Source organism: Sceloporus occidentalis, unplaced genomic scaffold, assembly GCF_023333645.1.
Source record: "Sceloporus occidentalis isolate IW3139 unplaced genomic scaffold, rSceOcc1.0.p SCAF_22, whole genome shotgun sequence".
Classification (NCBI taxonomy): domain Eukaryota; kingdom Metazoa; phylum Chordata; class Lepidosauria; order Squamata; family Phrynosomatidae; genus Sceloporus; species Sceloporus occidentalis.
In genome coordinates, this window is record NW_028317002.1 from 5,300,812 (window position 1) to 5,315,581 (window position 14,770).

Consider the following 14,770-nt stretch of genomic DNA (forward strand, 5'->3'; position numbering starts at 1 on the left):
TATATATATATATATATTGTTTTCTTCACAATTTGTAGGAACTGGATAGTTCCCCTGATGGTGACATCAGTGAGGCATTAATTTTACATGTTACCTTTTTTGTTTTACTATTTTTATTTATTTTTTCGTATTTTTTTTTGATTGATTTTACTAATCACATTGTAATTAGAAAGATGGGCTCAATTGACTTGCATGGTTGAATGCAGCACCCGTATTCAACCTGCAGGGAGTTCTCAGGAGGGTCTGGAGAGACCCTCTTGGAAACTTGCTTATTTTTTTTAAAGGACCATCTTGTGAGAAGCAAAAAGTTATGTGTAAATGTTTAGAGAGGGTGTGTATGTATGTAACTTTAAGTGTAGGATGTTGGAATGATTGTGTCATCATTATATTCCTCCCATCGTCATATTCCTCCCATCGTCATATTCCTCCCATCATCATCTCAAGACTGACAAGACTGTGAAATTTCTGGTTGGCCAGCAGTGTGATTAAAACAGGGCCTCTGGGTAACTGCCCAGTGTGCTCATGCGTTAGGCCGGCACTGGTGTGTGTGTGTCTGTATGTTAGTGTGTGGCTGGGTACATATGTTTGTGTCTGCTTTGGTATGTATGTTAGTGTATGCATGTGTGTCTGTCTGAGTATGTTAGCATGTATATCTGGGTATGTATGTTAGTGTGTGTCTATTTAAATGTTAATGTCTGGATATGTATGCTGGTAAATGGATGTGTGCGTGTATATATGTGTATATGTGTACGTGTGGGTGTCTGGGTAAGTATGTGTGTCTGGATACGTTAGTGTGTGTCTGAGTATTTTATCCTGTGAACATGTGTCTGTGTCTGAGTATGTTTGTGAGTGTGTATTTAAGGGTGTGAATATGTCTTTGGTGATGTCAGTGAAAGTGTGTCTGGGTATTTTATTGTCAAAGACTTCATGTCTTTGGGCCACTTGCCTGTGCTTGCCTGGTGGACTCAAATCAGCTAGCCCTGCCCTGCTCTCCCTTATATGTACACACATATATGCATATCTCTGTTTAATAAATACCACTCCACATCATGTATGGGTGGGTAGGGCCCCCCGGGGGAATTATGTTATGCAGTAATAACCCCCCAGTGCTGTATACAATAATGTAGGTTGACATTAACAAAAAATGGTTTTATCTAATTTTGTTGAAATAAACTCGCTTTATCTGCAGACCTGGAGGCTGCCATTGTTGTCAGTAATGTGATATTTTGGGTGAATTTTTCTGCTCGAACACCACACTAAGCTGATGCTTTATGGCAAGGCTAATTAAGTCTATTCCTCCAAAAGACTTTAATTAGTAAGAGAATGCGGCCTGGTGATTAAAACTGATCCTTTCAATTAGGGCTGCAACTAACGATTATTTTAATAATCGATTAGTTGGCCGATTATTTTTTCGATTAATCGATTAATCGGATAAAAAAAAACAATATGCAAATTTTTTGTTTATTTAAAATAATTTAATGAACTGGATGTTAAAAAACAACTTAAAATTTACATTAACATTCTTATTTTGTTATGATGTAATAAAAAAACAATATTTTCAAAGTACAAAAACCCAAACACAATATTTATGAAACAAAATAACCCCAAACATTCTGAAAAGAGGTGGACTGTTCAAGAAACTTTGCACCCGGCACTTTGCACCCGGCACTTTGCACCCAGCCCTGGCACTTTGCACCCAGCACTTTGCCCCAGCCCTGGCACTTTGCACCCAGAACTTTGCACCCAGCACTTTGCACCCAGCCCTGGCACTTTGCACCCAGAACTTTGCACCCAGCCCTGGCACTTTGCACCCAGCACTTTGCACCCGGCACTTTGCACCCAGCCCTGGCACTTTGCACCCAGCACTTTGCACCCAGCCCTGGCACTTTGCACCCAGCCCTGGCACTTTGCACCCGGCACTTTGCACCCAGCCCTGGCACTTTGCACCCAGCACTTTGCACCCAGAACTTTGCACCCAGCCCTGGCACTTTGCACCCAGCCCTGGCACTTTGCACTGTACCCCTGCACCCAGTCTCCAACTCTGCCCTGCACCCAGCCCTGCCCCCACATTCTGCCCTGCCCCCACACTCACACCCTGCACCCACTCTGCTCTGCACCCACACTCACACTCTGCCCTGCACCCAGTCTCCAACTCTGCCCTGCACCCCCACCCCCACTCTGCCCTGCACCCAGTCTCCTGCCCTGCCCCCACACTCACACCCTGCCCTGCATCCCCACCCCCACCCTGCCCTGCACTCAGTCTCCTACCCTGGCCTGCCCCCCCCCACTCTGCCCTGCATCCCCTGAAACCCCACCCCCACCCCCGCGAATCGCTCTGTGCGAATGGAGCCACTCGCACAGAGCGAACCGCTCTGTGCGAACGGAGCCACTCGCACAGAGCGAACCGCTCTGTGCGAACGGAGCCACTCGCACAGAGCGAATCGCTCTGTGCGAACGGAGCCACTCGCACAGAGCGAACCGCTCTGTGCGAACGGAGCCACTCGCACAGAGCGAACCGCAACTAAAAGAAGGCACGTGTAGCGGAAGCGGGGAACGCTCGCGGAGGTAAGTAAAAGGAGCCGAGTGCTCCAACAACTAATCGATCACTCGATTAATCGATAACGGAAATCGTCGACAACGATTTCCGTTATCGATTATTATCGATTTTATCGATTCGTTGTTTCAGCCCTACTTTCAATTGTTTCTCACAAGCAGTATGATAAGGAGTATGGATGTCTGTATGGTAGATTGGGCTCAGATAACAGAACAAGAACGCATACAAATGGCTATTATGCAGCTGCCTGAAAGCATTATATTATGGGGCAAAAACCAGAACCGGTTTAAAAAAGAAAACTGCAAAATTTTTAAAAACATATTTTTAAAAAAAAAGGGGACATCGAAAAAATTTAATTTGAATCTTATAAGACTAATGTAATAAATGTGGGAGATCCCCTTTAAAATAAGAATCCAAATTCACCGGTGCCTCCTTTAACTGTTGAGTGACCATTATTTACATTTATTAACAAACATGAAGAATGCAGCTTTGGTCGCCTATCCTTTGAATCACATTTTGCTTCACAGCAACTGCTTCCAAAGCATTCTGCCCTAGCGGCTCTGTTCACAGGTCACATATAACACATAAAAATGTAAGATGTTTTATTAAATGCTAGAATTAATCCTAGTCTTATTTTAGGTATGGCAGTTCCACATCAATCAGTGTAGTGTGACTTAAACATTAATGTATGTATTTGTAAAATATTTGTTGACATGATTTTATACAAAACAAGTGATATGAATAAAAAATCTATTATTGCTAAATTCCCTTGTCCTTTAAAAAAAGATAAGATGTCTGTGGTTTATGCGAAGGAGGAGAAATGTTAGAACAATGAGTCATTATCAAAATCTAGAGGGTTTGGAAGTACTGTAAGGAAATGTTACTTTACTGAGAGAATGATAGATATGTGGAACTGCCACCAAGCAGAGGAGGTAGAGGCTTATACAGTGAGGGAATTTCAAAATGCATGGTCTCCTCAATCTAAGACGACTGTCAGTCACTCAGACATTGTTGCCACATAACATGTATCTCCTCTTTTATTTGCTGCTCTATCACTTCACTATCAGACCTTAATAACTGGCATATCTCTGACCTGTGAAGATGGTAACATGTAGATAATGTGATCTTCACAAAATGCTGCTTACAGAAGACCCTTTAAAGGCTTCACCCCAATCACACCTCATTCCAATATCACAAACGACTCCTATGACACCCAGCCATCAAATCTAATGCCCATTACACCTAGGTATCACACCTCACTCCTATTACACCTAGTCATCACGTATCAGGCCCATAATACCAAGCTAAAGAAGCAGTTTTACTATTTAGAAGAAAAAATAAAAATCTAAGACAATGAATATGAGAATAAAAAAAAAATATTATATAGTCAAACTGTTTCTATTTCATCTACCTTAAAGCAGATCGGAGATAGGGCTACCTCTGTACTCACAAAGAGTCATTCTTCAACACTCAGGAGAAGAAAAACTTTTTGGATGAAGGAACCTCTAAGGGAACCATGGCTGAAAGAATTGCCCTTCCCTCTGGCCTTTTATCGGGGGAGGGCAAAATAAACTGCAATCTAAAGGCTGCTGTTTCATACAAATTTAAAATTAAATGTAAATATATGATCATAAATGTCAATCTGCAGGTTACAATCTTCAGATTTATGCCGGGAGCCTGACACTGCGAATCTCTTTGCCGGAGAGCCTGACACTCTGCGAATCTCTTTGCCGGAGAGCCAACACTCCATTTCATGGTTTGGACATATAAACCTTATTAATGGATACTTTCTCCCAAAAATATTATATCTTTTTAGAACAATTCCTTTGAGAGTACATCCATATATCCTAAAACAGTTCCAACAAATTATCGACCAATTTATCTGGCATAAAAAAAACAAGAATAGCGCATAGCATATTAATTAAAAAATCTAATAGAGGGGGTAACGCTTATCCAGTATCAACAACCTCCATGAGGCAACAATGCTGACACATTATCTTGCATGGGACAATGGATCAAATAACCTTCCCAGATGGTTACAAATTGAGAGAGCAGATATCAGGAAATGTGAACTATACTCCTTATTTTGGGTTGATATATCTCACCCAAAGGATGTAATTAAACTGAATCCTATAATCTATGATACACTAAAGACGGTCCATAGACTTAAAAGGAAAGTAAAGATAAATAAATCCCTTTCACCTTCCACTCCTATAGAGGCTATTTATTTCTATATTAGAGATATTGACTTAACTAAATGGCTCAATAGCGGTATTTCGTGCTTCGAAAACATCCTCAATCAAGGGACTCTGATGTCTTTTTCTCAAATTAGAGATCGCTATTCTTTACCAACTTTTGAGTTCTTTTCTTACTTGAGGATTAAAAATAGAAACAAATTCAGACATAGAACAATGGTTGGCCTTACATAAAACGCAAGCACAAATTTCAAGTACAACTAAATTATTACAAGGGCTCTATACTGATGAGGAAGTAGACAGTTAACTTGCCCAGATAGAAAACCTTAGGCTCCCCCCATGAGATTGATGGATGTTTGGGATAGAATGATGTAAGTGCAATGTTTGTATGTATATATGTAATCATTTATTAGAAATAATTCATACTCTTTCAGGCCGGTAGAATAATAGCATTTGTTTTATTGCATAATTGTATTGTAACTACATATAATAATGCATGTTCTATGTTCAATACTATTGTAACACATAAGAAAATGCTTGTTTTTTAAATTTTGAAGCATAAAATAAAATAAAAAAGCCACATACAGCATATAGCTACCATATAGTTTACACTGTACACTAGATGCCACTCTACCAAAAAAGATGACGTATTTTCTCATCTTCTTCATTCCAAATGGGTTAATAAAATCGGGGTGCTTTCAATGTCCTCTTTCCCCAGCCCTCCAATTCATTTAATAACCTGGGGCTAACCATCATGCGCAGAAAAACAAGAGCTTCCCTTTTTTTATAATATGGGTTAGACGGTACTCAGCCCTAATCCCTAAACATGCACTATGATCATTTTTTATATCATAATACCCAAAGCTCTTGCTAAAAGAGAGTCCATATTCTCATTGGACAGACTGAACTCCAGTGTATGTTTTCTAAGGGCCTAAAACTATTATCTAAATAGAAATCCATAGTTTTCTTAGTATCCAGTATGGTTGCAGCATACTCCCTATATTAAAAGATTCACCTTGCTTCTCTGTACAAAGCAGAATGGATTTCTGCCACCGGCTATATTCTACCAACCTTCAGCTCCTTATCTTGTACCAAGTTTGCCTTATCAGACACATTACAGGCAGGTACAGGTCTAAAGATCTATTCATTGTTCAGAGAGTTACATTTTTCATTTACCACTTCAGCCTTGATCCACAATCATTTATTCTTCAAAAAATGCAGTGCCAAATGAACATGGTATATCAGTCATTTAAACAGTACATTCATTATATGCCAAAAGTCGGTACTACATTTATTATTCTGATAAATTCACAGTGGCATAAATCATCTACTGGTTCCCAAGAAAACAGCTGAATATGGAAATGGAACAAATGCCAGTAAATGCTTACTTTTAGTTTATAATATGTACCGAAACAAGAAAAATATAAGTGAAACGCTGATAAAAATCCAATGTCATTTCGATGCCCCCTAACCCCTTATAAAAAAAAGTCTAATTATTTAATAAGATAGGTAAATGTCATAATTACTACTAATACAGTACACAGCTTGGGCTACTCAATCTCCCAAATTGGGTACTAATCTAATATTGCAGCATGTGAGACAAACCTACTGTATCATTTAACTTGTAAGGCCCCAACTAGACTACCTGTTCACTGTGTGAGATAATACTTTATTAACCTTCTATATTCGTGTTTACCTAGCCACCTAGATAAATACCTGGCACCTTTGGCAAGGTTCTTGGTAATTCGCCTTGCTTGCTAGCTACTAGATATTTTAGCTGCTTCTTCCCCCTTATCTGCTATATTTTCTGCTCTTGCTGACCAGAACCTACTCGCCCGGGCTTTCACAAGTAAATACTCCACAAATAATCCATGTGTGGGGAGGTTATTACAGTTGGCTTGAAGGAACAGCGCTGTCATGACTGTTTAACAAGCTTTTCTTTATTAGAGTACACCCTACCAACATAGACCTTTATACAGTTTTTGTATTTTGCACGTTCCATCAGAGTTAAAGTTCTGAAAACCATGTTCAAGACGGGAAGATGTAGACATAGGAATCTCCTTTCCCTATGGGTTACCCCAGTAGTCTTTTTATATGCCGTGCTGCTCAAAGTATCACACAGGACAGCTCCCATATGAGGTTCCATGAACAGCCGGGCATAAATATTCTCTGTGCTAAGCCCAATTGGCCCGTGGTTTAGCTTCTCGTTGGCTGCAATGTCTCTGGCAATATGGTAAAGGTTTTGCCATGTGCCCCGGTGCTTCAATACACTACTAGATTACAGCTCATTCATGTTATGGGACAGGCTAGAAATAACCAGTTTTCAGGTCAGAAGGCTTAACAAAGTGCTTACTTTGTTTTACCAAGTGCTTACTTAGATTATACTCTCTAGCTAGGGATGAACATTTGGCCCTACTTTATATGACAAACCTGCAATAAAGGTTCTCCAAATAATGTTCTGGGCCATAAGCCTTAGTTTTGTAAAAATATTCAGAAAACTTGTATGTCACTTGGTGTTTGTTTCATATATCTTTTTCTGACTGCTCTCTCTGTCACAAGCCTTTCTAGGAATTTAGGGGACAGCCTTGAGCCTTTCGCATTTATTTTATGGACTAAATATCTAGAGCAGAGGTGTAATTATTTAAATAAAAGTCTTCCCACCTACTTAATCTGACAGGGGCCCTGTAAATCAGTAAATTTGCCTGCCTATAACTGCCAGGAAACAAATATCACCATCAATTAGGAAAACACAATCCAGGCTCCCAAATAGACCACAGCGGTCAAACTTTTACTTGGCAAAAAGATTATCCACTGAAAGTTCATAAAACTCCTACCCAACAAGTACTTCTCAGAATATTATTTCAGAGTGCTTAATTACACCTCATTGCCACCTACTCAGCTAGCCCCACCTGTTAAGCACAGGGGTGTTCTTTCAGTCATTGCTGTAGCATGGATTTGCTGCGGTCAAATCTGTTGCCATTTCTTGAATTTACATTTTCTCACTTGATTAACCATTGCTACAACTGCTTACAAACCGAAATACGTTTTTGTAAAATTGGCCTCTTAACATCTGCAAGGGTTTTATTAATGTTCTATTTTGTTTGAAGACGCTGCAGTATTGCAACAGTATCATGATTGACTTCTGAAGAGCTGAAATTTAGACATTCCATCAGCCATTCTAGGCTGAGTAATATGCCAGTGTGGGCCTCACCTAATGACTAAAATGTGTCTGCTATTGCATTTCTTACACTAGCCAGCTGAAACTTGTTTTATTGATGCTGGCATTATACAAATACAGTAAAATGAGCAATATTGTTTTTTCTTTTAATAGAAACATTTATATAGGATATTTATTTATATTCAAAATCACAGGCAGCTTCCAATGACTACAAATATAAGCGTAGGGAATATGGTCGTATGTTATCCATGGGTCTGTTGGCTTCCTACTCCATTAGAAGTTACATTTACAAACATAGCTTGAACTGCTCTTCTGTGTAGAAATGCATTCTTAAGATTAAGGGTTGCAGTTCTTACTGACTCAAAGCCAAAATCCAGACTAGTGTGTGGCACTAGCCCAAGACCACCTACTTCCATCATAAACCCATGATATTTAGCTGTATAGCAGCATCCTTCTGAAAACAGTATGTTACTATATCCAGTACGAGACATTGCATTTCTCTTGCAGTGAACATTGAGATAATCCAATACCATTTGAGATTGTAGACCAACCAATGCTTTGTCGCCAGTGTATACATAAGTTTATTTAAAAACAAAACCATGATTAAGGGCACTGCACAGTAGAAGCCCTGACTTGCAATGTAATAAATAAACTATGTATCCTAAGGCTCTGTGTAAGTTTTATTTAGGGTAGCTGGAGATAGTTTAAGTTAGCGTCTTCAGTATGAACCTGTAAGAAAACATTGACACATTAACAATCAAGCTCGCATACAACAGGAAGTTATGTCTCCTCTATTATAAACAATGGTACCCACAGAGTGCCCATTGTATCCTGTAGGGGGATTTTGTTTTTGGGTCACAGCGTAAGAACAGCTGGTATTAGAGCCAGACAAGCTCTCTTTGAAATGACCTCCAACAAAACAGGGAAGGAAAAGGGAGGATGAACACACCCACTACAGCTTCAGTTACAGTTTCATTACAATCAATGCAAGAACAGAGAAATTTTACATCTTATATGCTTTTCCAGGTTGGACTTCAACTTCTTTGCCTCCTTTACATCTGAGGGGAGGGCAGAGAAAATAAAAAATAAGTTAAGTATTGTGCAATATTAATTCACCTGCTGATTCTTCCACATGAAGACAGGCCCTATATAAATTTTAGGTGTTATACACAACTGTTAAGCAACTAATGCTTAGATGTGGTAATCTACTTTAACCGCGCCATTAAAATGGAGCGTGCAAGCTATAATGCAAATTGAGAATCAGCTGTTTGCTAAATAGTCTGAGGTCTGACAATAAGTCTAAAACCACATTTGTTTGCCAAAAAAAGCTTAGTTACGTGTTTCCACCGCAACAGGGAAGCCCATTTAGCAGATTACTTTTTGGTCATGTCCACAGCACACTACAAACTACGGCTCATAGTAGCTTTGGTAATGACCATTACAAGAATTTAATAAAATATATTTAACTGCTTTTGAGATATTCACCTTTGATCTGCTTCTCTTTAACCAACAGTAGAAAGTGCCATCTTCAGATAAATGATCGGTTATCCCTGATCCAAAAATCCACTAAAAAGGAAGAAAGTTGGGTAAATATTGACTACACACATACCATTTTACTGTCTCAGCTCAAATACCAGGTTTACAAACACAAGAGGCCAGCAAACCAACGATGCCAGTTGCCGAGTTACTATTGCACTGTTTAATGAACACCACAACAGGATAAGGCCATTGAGTGCAGATACCATACAGTGCATGCTTTTATGGGGGGGCCCAAACTCACCTACAGGAGATTCCAACACTTTCATCTGACCTCACTGCAGCAGCCATCTATCTACAAAAATTAAGATAGTTTAGTCAAGACCACACTCAAGCACATTGTTTCAGCAAAGCTAAAGTCTAGAGGGAAAGGCTTGCGATTCAGTACTCTACAAAGCCAAACATTAAAATCAGTTCCTGTCAGATTGTTTAAGTTTAGTTCATACTTCCGTCACTCAGCAGTTGAACAAAGAAATCATCACACGAACTGAATGAAACGCAGCCATAAGGACTGAACATTCCAACTTTGGATAGCAGATTTTTTCAAATATAAAATTTAAGTTCAGCTGCCATAGGATCAAAAGCAGAAGCTGAACAATTGTGTGGCATACACAGCTTCAATATTAAATGAGTGCCGGTAATGTGGGGCCAAATACCAGAACACCAGCAAGAGGTTTTTAATATTGCAGGCTGCTTGTCTCAATATCTACCTGTGCAGCCAAAATAAAATTGCCTCAAAGGTCTCCTGAATTTCCCAATTAACCATTGGGGTAATTAATGAAGTGTCAAGTGCAGTGCAAGACTACTCACCAAAAACTGGATTAATCCCTCATTTCCTAGAATGAGAGTGCACACTGTAAGCTACATTATTTTTGTAATAGTTTAAATGTTATGCAGTTATGTCTGCTATAAATGCATTTATAGCAGGTACCATTAATCTGCAAGCTTGATTTTTGAGGCGTTTCCAACGATATGGCCTTACGTCAAAGACCCATCGGGATAGACCTCAATAGACAAGATAGTCGCTCATATGCTTACCAGTAAATTACGCCAATATGTTGGATTCACTTTGCAGAAATAAGCATTCTTTTGCGCTTCCATTACATGCAATTGTCACCTAAGAAAAGGTAAAGAGATGTAAACAATGTCTAGGCATATTATTCTACTACTGTTTCTGCATAAAAACCAGGTTTACAAACACGAAAGGCCTGCAAACCAACGATGCCAGTCGCAGAGTTACTGTTGCACTGCTTAATGAACACCTCAACGGGAAAAGGCCACTGGGTGCAGATACCATACAGTGCATGACAAACACATTGCTTGCATTTAAACTGAATCGCTATGCAGGCTTTATGTTAAATTCAGTGAACACAAATTACCTCAATGTCATTTTCTTGACTGTTTCCTGGAGAAAGGGAAAACAAATATATAAGGTAAGACAATTACAAGATGATATGCAAAACAAATGCAAAAACTACTCAAAATGTTCAGAAAGGCTATTTTTCAATCACTTGTTTCAGAGCAGTTGAACATTGCCAATCATCAGAACACATACAGGGTAAGATTCCGCAAACAATGCCATAGCTCAGTCTTACTAGAAAGGAAGAGGCACCATTACGAACAAAATAAAATGTACTACAGTGGTAGTAATCACACCCAGACCCATAAACAGAGCTTTAAAACTACTATACCTTATGACACATGCCATAGTCCAATGACTGTAACCTAGAAAAATAAGGCTCTGGTTAGTTATACTATATACATTGTAGTAGATATGAAAAAAGGTAGGAAGCAAAGTTGTCCCTTCCCGTAAGTAACACAACATATACAAATCAATTTGTTGTGGGTTGCAAGAGAAGGTTTCCATCTTAGCACTTATTTTATGTTTATACCTATACTAAAGTATAACAGCCAATAAGTGCTTTTAAGGTCTACTTAGGTCCCTCCTCTCAACGCCATAAGGAAACATTGCTTGTAGCTATAAAGGCAACACATCAGACTTGATCAGAGAAATAAGCACCCTTACCATCCATGGTGTACAGGTCCTAGCACACACGCTTAACATTTTCAAGACCAGGTCTGTGGGGGAGAAAAAAAAAAGTGAGTTCTAGTAGAGTCAACACAGCTTGTTCCCTTACCGACTATTGTATCAAGCTAGCATGTAACAGGTCTCATTGTCATCGCTGCCATAAAAGCACTTAACATGATGGAAGCAAAACCTGTGCAGTTATATTGCCTTGTCACATCAGACACGTTCATAGGAGACCGTGCCTACATATTAAGACAAGGCATTTCACATTCTGCTCGCGAACAGAAAGCCAATACCGATCTAATTTCAAATTGATATGCAGCTGTCAACCAGACGGCTTTTATTAGCACAGATAGCCATAAGGGGTTAAACTACATACAGTCTATAGCTAAACATTGGCATATTTAAAAGATAGCGATAAAAAGATTCATATATACACACACATACACACATGCATACACTCGCTTAAATCTAAAGATAAGGTTGGGAACATGTGCGCTGGGTAATGGCGGTTCAAGGCGCCGTTTCCATAAGCGCCTCTTTCATGTCCAAAATAAAGCGGCAGCACAGCAAAGGGAACTGGACGCGCCGTTTGCCCGCTCTATGAAGCGATTACTTAAATTAGTTAAGGAAATAAACACTCGTTTTACTTCCCGCGCTGCCGCTGCCGCTGCCGCTGCCGCTGCCCAGCTCACTCACCGTCACTCCAGAGAAGCGAGGAACGAGGACGAGAAGAATGCGCGCTTCTCTTTTATACGTCCTCTTTGCAGCCCGTGCGTGATGTCATGTTCTCGCGATGACTTCTGAAGTTATTGGCAGGAACCTTGTCCTTTAAACTACAATTCCCATGACCCTCATCGTACCTAAAACGAGCCTGCTGTATGGTTGATGATCACGGTACTTGTAGTTACGGAAGGCATTGGCAGCCTCCTTAAAAAGATAATGATTGCGTTGGTGCCACGCTCGCCAATGCGAGTTTTAGAGCGTATCCAAATCTGCTGTTATATAACACACTTCATGAAAGTCTGGTTTAATGCTATAAAAGAGTATATCGGTGCAGTATAAATATATTTTGAGACTCCTAGCGTTTGACCTTGTCTCAGTGTGTGTGGATTTTCCCTATTGACTCTCCATTGAACCCATATCCTTCCATCCCTCTTCCCTGGTCTGATGTCCCCCTTTTCTTGTAAGAATTGAGAATGCTTGCTGCGTATGGTTGTATTAACAGCATTCTGCAACCTTGAATACAGGCAACAGAAGAAAGTTAAGAAAATAAGCAATTTCTTTAGTGATATAAATAGCTACCCACATGGCGCCATCAGTAAACCCATCGACAGGAACGCCTTGTGACCGCACCCACTAAAACAAAAGTTTGGAAGGTTAGGATTTGTATAAATGGTTAGATTCAGGGTCACCAGGGGGGGAAAACTATCACGGCCACAAATACCTATCACTATAGGCAGCCCATGCCCTATACGCTAGTTACAGGTTAATGGAGAAGGTAGAGATCATCCGATCAGATGAGCTCTAAAACTCTCTCCCTATACGCTGCATGATCCAGCATGCAGGAAGTGGCATCGCATCCATTTCTTGGCCATAGACTGTTTGGGGACAAAGTTGGCAATGAATACAAATGTCAAGAACACTCTCCAGGGGGTAGGTATAGCATTGTCAAAGTCACAAGCAAGAAAACACTACATGAAACCTGCATGAGTGCTGCCGCCACTGGGGAGCTACGGTTCATTGAGGGAACCATGAATGCCAACATGTACGTTGACATACTGAAGCAGAGCATGATCCCCTCCCTTCGGAGACTGGGCCGCAGGGCAGTATTCCAACATGATAAGGACCCCAAACACACCTCCAAGACGACCACTGCCTTGCTAAAGAAGCTGAGGGTAAAGGTGATGGACTGGCCAAGCATGTCTCCAGACCTAAACCCTATTGAGCATCTGTGGGGCATCCTCAAACAGAATCCATCAGCTCCGGGATGTCATCATGGAGGGGTGGAAGAGGACTCCAGTGGCAACCTGTGAAGCTCTGGTTAACTCCATGGCCAAGAGGGTTAAGGCAGTGCTGGAAAATAATGGTGGCTACACAAAATATTGACACTTTGGGCCCAATTTGGACATTTCCACTTAGAGGTGTATTCACTTTTGTTGCCAAGGTTTATACATTAATGGCTGTGTGTTGTTATTTTGAGGGGGCAGCAAATGCACACTGTTTTACAGGTTGTACACTCACTACTCTTACATTGTAGCAGAGTGACATTTCTTCAGTGTTGTCACACGAAAAGATATAATAAAATATTTACTAAAATGTGAGGGGTGTACTCACTTTTGTGAGATACTGTAAGCCTTCAGCCTCGGGGGGTTACTGTGACAGCCAAGAAACATTTAAAATGCCTGTCCTAAAACAAAACCAAATAAACATTTGATTTTGAAAAAAAAATGCCTGTCCAGTTCTAAAACAATATCCTTTGGACAGATGAAACTAAGATCAATCCATACCAGAATTATGGAAGGAGAATAGACAAGGATCGGAAGCATTCCACATCATCTGTCAAACATGGCGGAGGCAGTGTAATTACATGAGCATGTATGGATGTCAATAGAACTGGGGCACAAGTGTTTATGGATTATATAACTTGTTATATATGCTCTCATTCAGCCAAATGTTGCAAAACTGATAGTACGAATGGACATTGACCCAAAACATACTGTGAAAGTAACCAAAGAGCTTTTCAAGGCAAATAAGTGGAATGTTTTTCAATGTCCCAACTGAACATCCATTTCACATGCTGAATACAAAACTGAAGACAGAAAGACCCACAAACAAGTAGCAACTTCAAGACCTCATGATTTGGTCACGGGTTCCAGGCTTCAGGCAGTCATTCACTGCAAAGTATAATCATTTTTTTATGATTACGTCTGTTTGACGGATTACTTTTAAACCCCTGAAAATTGTCATTTTTTTTTAAACCATTCCCCAATTTGCATATAAATACCCTCAAATGAAAGTTGAAAGTCTGCACTTCAACCACACATTGATTGCTTCATTTCAAATCTATTGTGGGGAGTACAGAGCCAAATTATGAGAATAATGTCACTGCCCAAATACTTATGGACCTAACTGTATTCATATTGCTTTCAGAGTGTATGCGAGTGTTGTGGAACATCTCAACCTCCCTGACATTACTGTGCATTTCAAGGGCCAACCCCAGTGAGCCTTTGAGCTGGCCCTGTGTAAAGCAAACTAAATTAGGGGCCTTAAAAAAA

The 14,770-nt window shown here is 40.0% G+C and overlaps 6 non-coding genes across 6 annotated transcripts; all 6 read right to left on the minus strand.

The window, feature by feature from the left end:
* Window positions 1-9,541: 9,541 nt before the first annotated feature.
* On the minus strand, window positions 9,542-9,680 carry LOC149300918 (small nucleolar RNA SNORA8). The gene has a single exon (XR_016272280.1). It is a non-coding gene; the product is annotated as a small nucleolar RNA SNORA8 (small nucleolar RNA).
* A 198-nt stretch (window positions 9,681-9,878) lies between these two features.
* LOC149300919 (small nucleolar RNA SNORD5) lies at window positions 9,879-9,951 on the minus strand. Its single transcript, XR_016272284.1, has one exon. It is a non-coding gene; the product is annotated as a small nucleolar RNA SNORD5 (small nucleolar RNA).
* A 396-nt stretch (window positions 9,952-10,347) lies between these two features.
* On the minus strand, window positions 10,348-10,474 carry LOC149300920 (small nucleolar RNA SNORA18). Its single transcript, XR_016272278.1, has one exon. It is a non-coding gene; the product is annotated as a small nucleolar RNA SNORA18 (small nucleolar RNA).
* Window positions 10,475-10,629: 155 nt separating this feature from the next.
* On the minus strand, window positions 10,630-10,768 carry LOC149300921 (small nucleolar RNA SNORA8). The gene has a single exon (XR_016272279.1). It is a non-coding gene; the product is annotated as a small nucleolar RNA SNORA8 (small nucleolar RNA).
* A 176-nt stretch (window positions 10,769-10,944) lies between these two features.
* Window positions 10,945-11,016, minus strand: LOC149300922 (small nucleolar RNA Z40). The gene has a single exon (XR_016272274.1). It is a non-coding gene; the product is annotated as a small nucleolar RNA Z40 (small nucleolar RNA).
* Window positions 11,017-11,259: 243 nt separating this feature from the next.
* On the minus strand, window positions 11,260-11,386 carry LOC149300923 (small nucleolar RNA SNORA40). Its single transcript, XR_016272258.1, has one exon. It is a non-coding gene; the product is annotated as a small nucleolar RNA SNORA40 (small nucleolar RNA).
* Window positions 11,387-14,770: the final 3,384 nt, after the last annotated feature.